Source organism: Triticum aestivum, chromosome 6B (genome assembly GCF_018294505.1).
Source record: "Triticum aestivum cultivar Chinese Spring chromosome 6B, IWGSC CS RefSeq v2.1, whole genome shotgun sequence".
Taxonomy (NCBI): Eukaryota; Viridiplantae; Streptophyta; class Magnoliopsida; order Poales; family Poaceae; genus Triticum; species Triticum aestivum.
Genome location: NC_057810.1, coordinates 514,380,002 through 514,390,562, shown reverse-complemented (window position 1 = coordinate 514,390,562; position 10,561 = coordinate 514,380,002).

The following is a 10,561-nucleotide window of genomic DNA, read 5'->3' as shown; positions in this document are numbered from 1 at the left end:
GCAAACAATGTTGCCTAAGGAAGTTTTCATTTTCTTTTGATGAAAAAACCATTTTTCATTTTCTGAGTGCCCAAAAGGAGGTTTTTTGTGAAGGAACTACCAAATAATTGTTGCAAAATTGGACCAAATCAATTTTCTAAAATACTAGTACATATTTAATGCACAATTGACAAAATGGTTGGGTGCAAAAAGTTTTGATCCACCTGTGGTGAAAAAGACAAATTCCCGCAGATTCAGGTGGAAGCGGGTAAAATTTGAACTGCAGTTGCCTCATAGTTTGCTATTTATTTTTTCCAAAAATCATTTCTAGTTACATAAGTACCTATTTAATCATAAATACATGGTTTGGTGGCGATACCTCGAGGTTTGGGCGGTGGCCGAGGGCCCCAACTCTAGAGCGCGTAAACTCGCATGCCCGCCGCGTGGTCACCGCGTGACCGTGGCGTTACCATGTGTTCTGGGCGGCCTAGGTATGTCTAGTGGGTTGGGCACTCCCCAGGTAGGTGCTAGGAAGAAAATCACAACATAAGATTCTCACGAGGAGACCGATCGATGCTCAAACATGAATAAGTAGCCAAGTGTTTGATTTGTGGTACGGGAAATGCACATGGCTAATGGGTGTGAGTTTTGGCTGAGGATGATCAGTTACTAAGAAGACCGTCTTCACAAATTTTTAGCTCAAAAGGAGGAGCCTATGTGGTACTTGCTTTGCAAACTACCACACTGGACATAAATACGAATGTTGAAGCTCGGCTCAAAATAATGAATGGATTGAGCTGGCATTTGGTGGAGGATGGTTATTTGGGCATAGAAAAGCACTGTAGAAAATGGATACTATTTGGACATGCCAAAGTGGTACTTCCTTCACAAACTGATGTTCTGAACAGAATAGGAAAATGAATATTTTTGAATTATTTTTGAACTAGGCAAGGAAGGTTTTTACATATTTGACGAAGATATGGCCCAAAGAATTTATGAGATTTTTTTGGGAATTTTGGGAATGACAGAAATATAGGTTGCTTCACAACCTAGAGCAAAAACTACCACATGGACATGACACATAGGCAAAACTGATGAGGTGGCGCCTAGTCATAGCAACCCACCACAATTTACAAGGCTATGACCATCTATATTGGTCGTTAACAACTAGAAATAAGGCAGCGGACTAGCGCTGTTTGCTTTATGACCTTTTCGTGTAAGGAAATTACGACCTTTCTGACCAAAATGGTCGCAATGGTTTAGGGTTTGGAGCCCCCCGAACAGCTTTTGACCAATTGGTCTGAAATGGTCATAGATCTATGACCAATTCTTCCAGGGTCACTGACAGAAGGTCACTAGTTGGCATATTTCTTGTAGTGACTCGCAACTACTTGACGCGGTGGGCCGAACTGCGCAACTCATGCTAAAGGGGTGCACGAGGTGCAAGCCATAGAGTACTTCACCGTCGGGTGCATAGAAGGCATCTCGCTCAAGCACCGACTCCTCTGCGACAAGTCGGCCACAATCGACGAGCTGCTGATCATAGCAGACAAGTACGCTACAGCCGACTCCTCCATGAAGTCGGAGCTCCGGGTGGATGCCTCTAGGAAGGTGCTCCCTCCGGCTCCCAGAACACCGGCTAGTGACACCAGTCGGCGCCCGCAGCAGAAAGACCAAAGTGCAAGGCCCCAATGCCGGCTTCCACCAGCCGGCAGGTGGCAACAGTCGAAGATCATCAGCCGGAGGGGCAGCCCATACCCAAGCGTCAGAAAGGCGGCAAGCCGGCTTGGCAGCCCGCTTTCTCCTATGAGCAAACCCTTGATGCACCTTGCAAGTTCCACAGCGGCGTGAAGCCATCCAATCACACCACCCGGAAGTGCCACTAGCTCACCCGAATCTCCAAGGGCGAAGGGCTACTGCCTCCTCCGCCTGCTGGCCAGCCGCCTCTGCCTCCTTAGCAGCCGGCGGCCCGCCCAGCAGTCAGAGCCATCCAAGATTAATTCCCTGAAGAACACGGAGCCTACATTGTCTTCACAAGCCAGGCTGATGATAGGCGCAGCCGGTGCCAGCAGCACCAAGAAGTCATGCACTGGTCTGAGAAGCCCATCAGTTGGAGCCGAGCCGAGCACCCGGAAGTGATGCCTTCTCCGGGTTCCTATGCCCTGATTTTGGATGCCACCTTCGCAACGGAGAGGCGAGCTGCTCGTTTCTCCTGGGTCCTGATAGATGGCTGTAGCAGCATCAACATCCTTTACCACGATACCATGGAAAAGCTGAACATCAAGGCGAACCAACTCCAGCCCAGCCGGACTGTCTTCCATGGCATTGTGCCTGGCATTTCCTGCTCGCCAATCGGCAAGATCAAGATAGATGTCCTCTTTGGAGACAAAGATCACTTCCGCCGCGAAGCAATTTGGTTTTAAGTAGTGGAACTGGAGAGCCCTTATCATGCATTGCTTTGCCGACCTGCTTTGGCCAAGTTCATGGTAGTGCCTCATTACGCCTACCTCAAGATGAAGATGCTGGGAACCAAGGGCATCATCAACATAGTCAGGGACTACAAGAAGTCGTCCGCCTGTGCCGCAGCTAGCAGTCGGCTGTTCGAGTCCCTTGTGATTGCCGCGGAAAAGAAGCTCCTGGACCGGGTTGTGGCCATGGTCGGCAAGCAACCGGACCTGTCACCAGATCCCAAGGAGTCAGAGACCCAGGGCTCCTTCCAGCCGGCCAAAGAAACCAAGAAGATACCCTTGGACCCGGACCACCCAGAGAGGTTCGTCCTTGTGGGAACCACCCTTGACAGCAAATAGGAAAGCGAGCTTGTCGATTTCCTCCGTGAGAATCGGGATATCTTTGCATGGTCCCCCAAGGACATGTCGGGTGTTCCAACGGATTTCGCCGAGCCAAGCTACATGCCAGAGCAGATGCAAAACCAGTCAAGCAACCCCTCCGCCGACTGTCGGAGGAGAAGAGAAGAATTGTCGGTGAAGAGATAGCCCGGCTTCTAGCAGCCGGCTTGATTATGGAAGTGTTCTTTCCAGAATGGCTTGCCAATCCAGTCCTTGTACTGAAGAAGAACAACAAGGGGCGCATGTGCATTGATTACATCAGCCTCAACAAAGCTTGCCTCAAAGATCCGTTTGCTTTGCCTCAGATTGATCAAGTGATAGACTCCATAGCCGGATGCGAGCTATTGAGTTTCTTGGATGCCTACTCAGGGTACCACCAGATCAAGTTGAAACCGGCCGACCGCCTGAAGACCGCCTTCATCACACCATTCAGAGCCTTCTGCTACCTGACCATGACATTCAGCTTGAGAAATGCCACCACCACTTTTCAGCGTTGCATGCAGAAGTGCCTCCTCAAACAGCTTGGCAGAAATGCCCACATTTATGTAGACGATATTGTGGTGAAGACGGAGAAGCGCGGTACCCTTCTGGAAGATCTCAAGGAAACATTTGACAATCTGTGCTGTTTTGAAATCAAGCTCAACCCCGAGAAATGCGTCTTCGGAGTACCAGCCAGCCAGCTCCTTGGCTTCCTGGTCTCTGAATGCGGCATTAAGTGCAACCCTGTGAAGATCAAAGCCATTGAGAGGGTGGAGGTACCCACCCGGCTGCGAGACATCCAGAAGTTCACTGGGTGCTTGGCATCTCTCAGCCGCTTCATCAGTCGGCTGGGAGAGAAGGCTCTTCCCCTGTACCAGCTCATGAAGAAGACCAATCACTTTGAGTGGGATGACCAAGCAGATGAAGCCTTTCTCCAGATAAAGAAGATGTTGAGCACACCGCTTGTCCTGGCAGCTCCGACTGATAAAGAGCCCATGCTTGTTTACATTGCCGCAACCAGCCGGGTGGTCAGCATAGTCATTGTGGTACAGCGCCCAGAAGACGGCAAGGCACAGACGGTCCAGAGGCATGTGTACTATTTGAGCGAGGTGCTATCAGCCTCAAAGTAGAACTATCCTCACTACCAGAAGATGTGCTACGACGTGTACTTTGCTGCCAAAAAGCTCAAGCCATACTTTCAAGAGCAACCCATCACGGTTGTTTGCACTGCCCCACTTGCCGAGATCATGGGCAGCCGAGATGGATCAGGTCGGGTGGCCAAGTGGGCCATCGATCTGGCTCCATACACCATCTTCTACCAGCCTCGCACCGCCATCAAGTCCCAAGCGTTGTCTGACTTCCTCGTCGACTGGGCTGAGACCCAGTACCTGCCGCCAGTGCGGGACTCCACCCATTGGTGGATGCACTTTGATGGCTCCAAGATGCGCACCGGTTTAGGAGTCGGCATCGTCCTCACCTCTCCCAAAGGCGACAAGCTCAGATACACATTGCAAATCCACTTTGCCGCCTACAACAATGTGGCCGAGTACGAGGCGCTCGTGCACGGGCTCCGGATGGCCAAAGAACTCGGCATCCGCCGGATCCTGTACTATGGCGACTCGGACCTGGTGGTCCAACAGTTGTCCGGCAACTGGGATGCCAAGGATGCAAACATGGCTAGCTACCGCTTCCTCGTCCAGCAACTCAGCGGATATTTTGAAGGGTGCGAGTTCCTTCACGTGCCACGGGCCGACAACGAGCAAGCAGATGCCCTGACACGAATCGGCTCCACCCGGAAAGCCACACCAACCGGCGTCTCCCTTCAGCGCCTCCTCAAGCCGTCTATCAAGCCTTTGCCAGAATCAGACTCTATCTTCGTGCCGGCTGCCCTAGGAACAGTCAGATCCGACTTGGGGACCTCAGCAGTCGGATCCGACTTGGGGACCTCAGCAGTCGGCTCGGGGACTTTGGCAGGCAGAGGGACTGCTGCAGCCGCACCCGGTCCAAGGACTTCAGAGCCCGGCCTGGGGACTGCAGCAGTCGGCCCGGGGACTTCAACGACACAGCAGGCGATGGCTGACTCCAACCCACCACCTCCCAACCCAACCGCCCTATTTGCAGTGGTCGTGCTAACAGTAGAAGAAGTCGCAGCTCCATCATGGGCGCAGCCCATTCCAAACTTTCTGGTGAACAGAGAGCTGTCAGGTGATGAGATCTTGGCCTGACAAGTACAATGTCGAACAAGAGCCTACACGATAGTAAACAGAGAGCTTGTCAGGCGCAGCGTGACTGGAGTCTTCCAGCGATGCGTAGAACCAAAGAAAGGCATGGCAATCCTCAAAGATATCCACCAAGGTGAATGCGGCCACCACGCGGCCTCAAGATCACTTGTTCCCAAAGCTTTCTGCCATGGCTTCTTCTGGCCTACTGCTTTGGAAGACGCCAAAGGCTTGGTCAAGCATTGTAAGGGGTGCCAGAAATTTAGTTCCAAGCAACACCTGCTGGCCTCTGCACTCAAGACCATCCCCCTCACTTGGCCCTTTGTCGTCTGGGGGCTGGACATGGTGGGCCCATTCAAGACAGCACGCGGCGGCATGACTCATCTGCTTGTCGCCGTCGACAAGTTCACCAAGTGGATCGAAGCAAAGCCAATCAAGAAGTTGAATGGGACGACTGCTGTGACCATCGCCGATATCACCGTCTGATACGGCAATACCACACAACATCATCACCGACAATGGCACGAATTTTGCCAAAGGAGCATTGACCCGTTTCTGCGCGACGCAGGGCATCCGACTGGACTTAGCGTCTGTTGCCCATCCGCAGTCAAATGGCCAAGTCGAGCGAGCAAACGGCCTCATCCTCTCTAGCTTCAAGCCCCGACTGGTCGAGCCACTAGAGCGCTCGGCCGACTGCTGGATCAACGAGCTGTCGGCAGTCCTTTGGAGCCTGCACACCACTCCAAACAAGTCAACCAGTTTCACTCCTTTCTTCGTTGTGTATGGGGCCGAGGCTGTCATCCCAACTGACATCGAGTTCGACTCACCTCGCGTCACCATGTACATGGAGGCGGAGGCAAAGGAAGCATGAGAAGATGGTGTTGACTTGCTGAAAGAAGGCCGGTTGTTGGCACTCAGCCGGTCCGCCATCTACCAGCAGAGGTTGTGCCATTACCACAGTCGGAAGGTCAAGCCAATATCCTTCCAAGAGGGCGACCTTGTGCTCCGGCTGATCCAGCGAACAGCCGGCCAGCACAAGCTCTTGGCCCCTTGGGAAGGCCCCTTCATCATCAGCAAGGCCCTGGGCAACGACTCCTACTACCTGATCGATGCATAGAAGCCTAGGGCACGCAAGAGGGATGACTCCGGCAAGGAATCAGAGCGTCCATGGAACGCAAACCTCCTTAGAAGATTTTATAGTTGATGCAGTATGTACCACGCTATCTTTTGTATTAAGCCCAAGACATCGGGTCCCCCGAAGAGCACTCGGGGACTACCCTTTTTTATCTATATGATAAGTTTCATGCCTATGAATGTGTTACTTCATTTTTTCTGCCTGGCACCGGGTTCGACCAGTCGGCCCGGGGGCTTGCCACCTTGTATTATGTCAGTGCTACATGCAGTCGGACAAGTAATGTGCCAGCATCTAAGCCCTCTCTTGCCACAAGCCGCAGCTCGCGGAGCGGCTGTCCGGCTGGCAAGAGTCAAAGGCAGGAAACGACGCCCACATGAAAAATGGCTAAGGACCAAAGAATTTACATAAGATAGGCCGGCTTCCCGCCTTGCCGACCGGCTGCTGAGCAGCCGGCCGGCTTCTCACTTACCATGCTACGTCCTAAACGGCCGAAGTACTTTTCCTCCCAAACGGCTAAGTACTTGTCCCAGCCACAGTCCGCAGAGCGGCTGCCTGGCTAGCAAGACGGCAGCCAAGCGACGGCGGCAAAGGAAAAAGCCAAAAAGGATCAAAAAGCAAGAAAAGTCGGAATTCGGCACAAGCACAACACGTGCAAGATAGTATTTACACAGCAAGGTTTTTAAGCTGGCATTCAACAAGTTTGAATACACCCCTAGTGGGTGGAACTGCACGAATTTAATAGTATTGTTCAAAAGACTACTAGGTAGGAAGAGATAAGATAAAAGTTGGCCGCTTAGACCAAGGAAGCAGCAAGCGGGTCCGGCAGGTTGGTGGAGTTGGCGGCACCGGCTGACGAGTCTCGGCTTGGTCGTCCCCAGCAGCAGTCGACGCGCTCGCACGCGGCTCGTTGCTTGAGGCACGCTCGAGTTGAGGGTGGTCATCCACTCCGTCCTTCGGCGCGGCATCTTCACCATCCTCGCTCTCCTCGTCTTCGCCCTCGTCGCTGGAGGTGATCTCCTCCACCGAGTCCTTGCTGTCTTCCGGGTTCAGCCCGAACAAGTCCGGCGTCACCTCAGCACCCTCTTCGTTCAGCTCGGGGATGAAGAAGCTGGTGTTGGTGTACTCAGCGATCACCGCAGCGCGATGAATGAGAGCACCCCTCACCGCCACCAACTCTTCGTTGGCCTCCTGCTGGAATGTGGCCAGCTGGGCTAGATCTAGCCCAAGATACCATGCCCTGACAAACTCCAAGGCCCACCATGCGCCTGCCCGGGCCGAGGAGCCCTTCCACGCTCGAAGTGGCCGACTACCACATTCAGCCAGTCGGTAGTCCGACTGAGGGTGCACAGAGCTTGGACGCCTGGCCGGAGGGCGGAGATCACCTGGGCTCCAACACATTGCAGCCGTCGGAGCATCCGATGAGCCGGCTGGAGACGAGCCTGGATGGCAAGAAGCTGCTCGTCGAGCGACCGACGGGCGTTCGATGCAATCTCTGCACCATCCCGCCTTCGCTCTTCGTGGCGAGCTTCGATGGCCTGGCTGGCGGCAACGACGTAGCCAGGGAGGTACTCTCCACAAGAAGATAAAAAGAAATATGAAGTTGGAAGCCGGATCATATAACAGTCGGCAGACAAAATAAAGAAGAAGACAACTCACCATCGACCATGTTCTCGATCCGGCTGTAGTTGTCGTTCAGTGCCCTCTCCGTATCGGCCCAGTTCGAGCACTGAGTCTTGAACTCGGCTTGGAGAGTGGCCTTGCTGTCCTTCGTCGTCTAAAGGGCTGCCTTATGATGCTCCGCATGGTCAGCCAAATCCTTGACCACACGGTCGCGTTCCTGGGCCACCTTGCTGCATTCCTCCTCCTTGGCATGCAGCACGGTCTGGGCTTCACCCAACTGTTGCTGCAAGGCGGCGCTGGCTTATGCATAAACAACAAATAAAGACGGTCAATAACTAAGAAAGAAGACAAGAAGTTGCCAGAGAGATCCGGCCCGACTGCCCAGCAGTCTGCCCGAATCTCGGGGACTACACCCAGCAGGTGCGCTAATGCGCCCCCGCGAGAGAGAGAAGGCGGAGTGCTTACTCCGGCTCCCGGACAAATCAGCGGTCCGTTGGGTCAGCTCCCAGACCTGGGAGTTGAAGGCGGCCATGCGGAGGTTGTGATAATCCTGCAACATAGAGAATAGAAAAGAAAGCAAGGCAACACTCGAGCCTACTTGAAAGTTCCAGGCCGCCTGCTCAGCAGCTGGCCCGGAACTCGGGGACTACACCCCGTGGGTGCGCTGACGCGCCCCCACGAAAATACAAGAATCAAAAACAAGAAGCATACCCGGATGACCGCGACGCCAAGAACTCCTGCGTGTAATGCTGGAGAGCGGCGGCCTGAGCCTGGAGCCGGGCCCGGACATGCTGCGCGGCCGCATTCAGAACGGTCGTTCAGCCCCCAGGCATCCACTCTGGCGAGCCAATGCTAGTGGCCTCCACCTCCAGGGCCGACGAGCTTGCGGCCCCGGCCTCCTGCGGCCGTGGCGCCGAAGCCGCCTTTGCCGCACGCCGGCGTGCCGGGGAACGGTCTATGATGGTTGCCCCTGCTGCCAGCTCGCCACCAGGCGGTGGCGCCGGTGATGCGTCAGGCCGGCCGCCTTGGTCCTTGACGGTCGGCGCCAGCGGAGGCATCTCCGCCTCCAGGGTGACATCGTCGCCCCCTTCCCTCTCCATGATCGGATGGTCACGGACGGCTCCTCCAATCGGCGCCGAGATCTCAGGCGCGGGTGGCGTGGCGCGGAGGGGGATGACGAGTTTCGGAGCCTAGCCGCGTGCGGCCTCTTCCGCTTGCGCCTTGCCACGGCGTCCGCTTGGGCCTTGGTCGCGGCGTCGGCTTGCGCCCTTGCGGCCGCATCCGCCTCCTCCTGCGCCGCCGCCGCCTTCTGTTGCTCTGCCTCCTCCTGTTTCCCGTGCGCCTCCTGCGTGTTCCTCTCCATCGCCGCCTGGAGCTCGGCGCACAGGTCCACGCGATGGGTGTTGGCGGAGCCCTCTGCCGTCCCAACCACGGAGGCGGTGCCAGACCGCTCAAGAGAGAGCGGGGCCCTGATCAAGCAAAATAAAAAAGAACTCAGAATGACGTTTGCAAAGAAAAGGAAGAAAGGGCGCGAAAGGAGTCGGCACTTACGCAGACACCGTCGGGGGTTGCTTCACAGTCTTCTAGAATCGGGCCACCTTTGCGGTAGCCTCCTCCCGCTTGGTCGCCGCGGCCGAGCTCTTATATCTCTTCGGCTGGCTGACGTACTGCGACGAGCCGGCTTGGCGCTTTTGTGCGCCGCGTGGAGCAGTCGGCGCAGCTGATGAGCTCGCGCCCGCATGTTCGGCGGCACGACGCGTTCTCCTCCTCGTCATCATCCGGCCTATCATCGCGGCCGCCTCCACCTCCAGAACCGCCTGCTCCGCCACCGCCACCCGTGGCGTCGTCTTCTTCCAGGGCGGCCACCCCCAAGTCGGGGTTGTCCACATCGCTCACTGATCGGTCGGACAGGTACTCATGGCCATGCTCCAGGGCGTCGGCTACCGACTGGGTGGTGAAGATCTGCATCATGACCGACTAGTCAAGCGGCAAAGAAGAACCCGACAACTAAAGAGAAAGAGTTGAGGACTCACCACAGGCGGCGGGTGCGCACGAGAGTACGGCTCCTTGCCGAACTGCCACTCCATCTCTGTGTAACGCCCCGGATCCGATGCGCCAGGTGTCTGCCAGTTATTCGCCGTCACTGCCATGTCATTTGCTTGCGTGTTGCATTTTATCATGTCGTCATGTGCATTTCATTTTGCATACGTGTTCGTCTCATGCATCCCAGCCTTTTTCCCGTTGTCCGTTTTGCAATCCGGCGCTCCTATGTCATCTGGTGTCTCCTTCCCTCTCTTCGTGTGCGGGTATTAAACTTTCTCGGAATGGCCCGCGGTTTGCCAAGTGGCCTTGGTATAGCACCGGTAGACCGCCTGTCAAGTTTCGTGCCATTTGGAGCTCGTTTGATACTCCAACGGTTAACCAGGTAACCGCAAAGCCCTCTTTGAGTTGCAGCCCAACACCCCTTCCAAACTGGCCCAAAACCCAGCAAACTCCCCTCCATGCTCTCGGTCGTTCGATCACGATCGTGTGGGCGAAAACCGCACCTCATTTGGACTCTCCTAGCTCCCTCCACCTATAAAAACGTCTCCCCCTCTCCATTTTCGGATCATTTTTCCCCCGAAACCCTAGATTTTCCCTCTCCACCGCCGGACGCGTCCAGCCGCAGCCGAACACGTCCGCCCCGCTCCCCCGTCCAATCAGATCCGGCCACGTGGCCTCGCCGCCGACCCTTCGCCGCCGGCCCGCGGAGCCCATCGCGGGCCCGCGCGGGCCCTCACGCC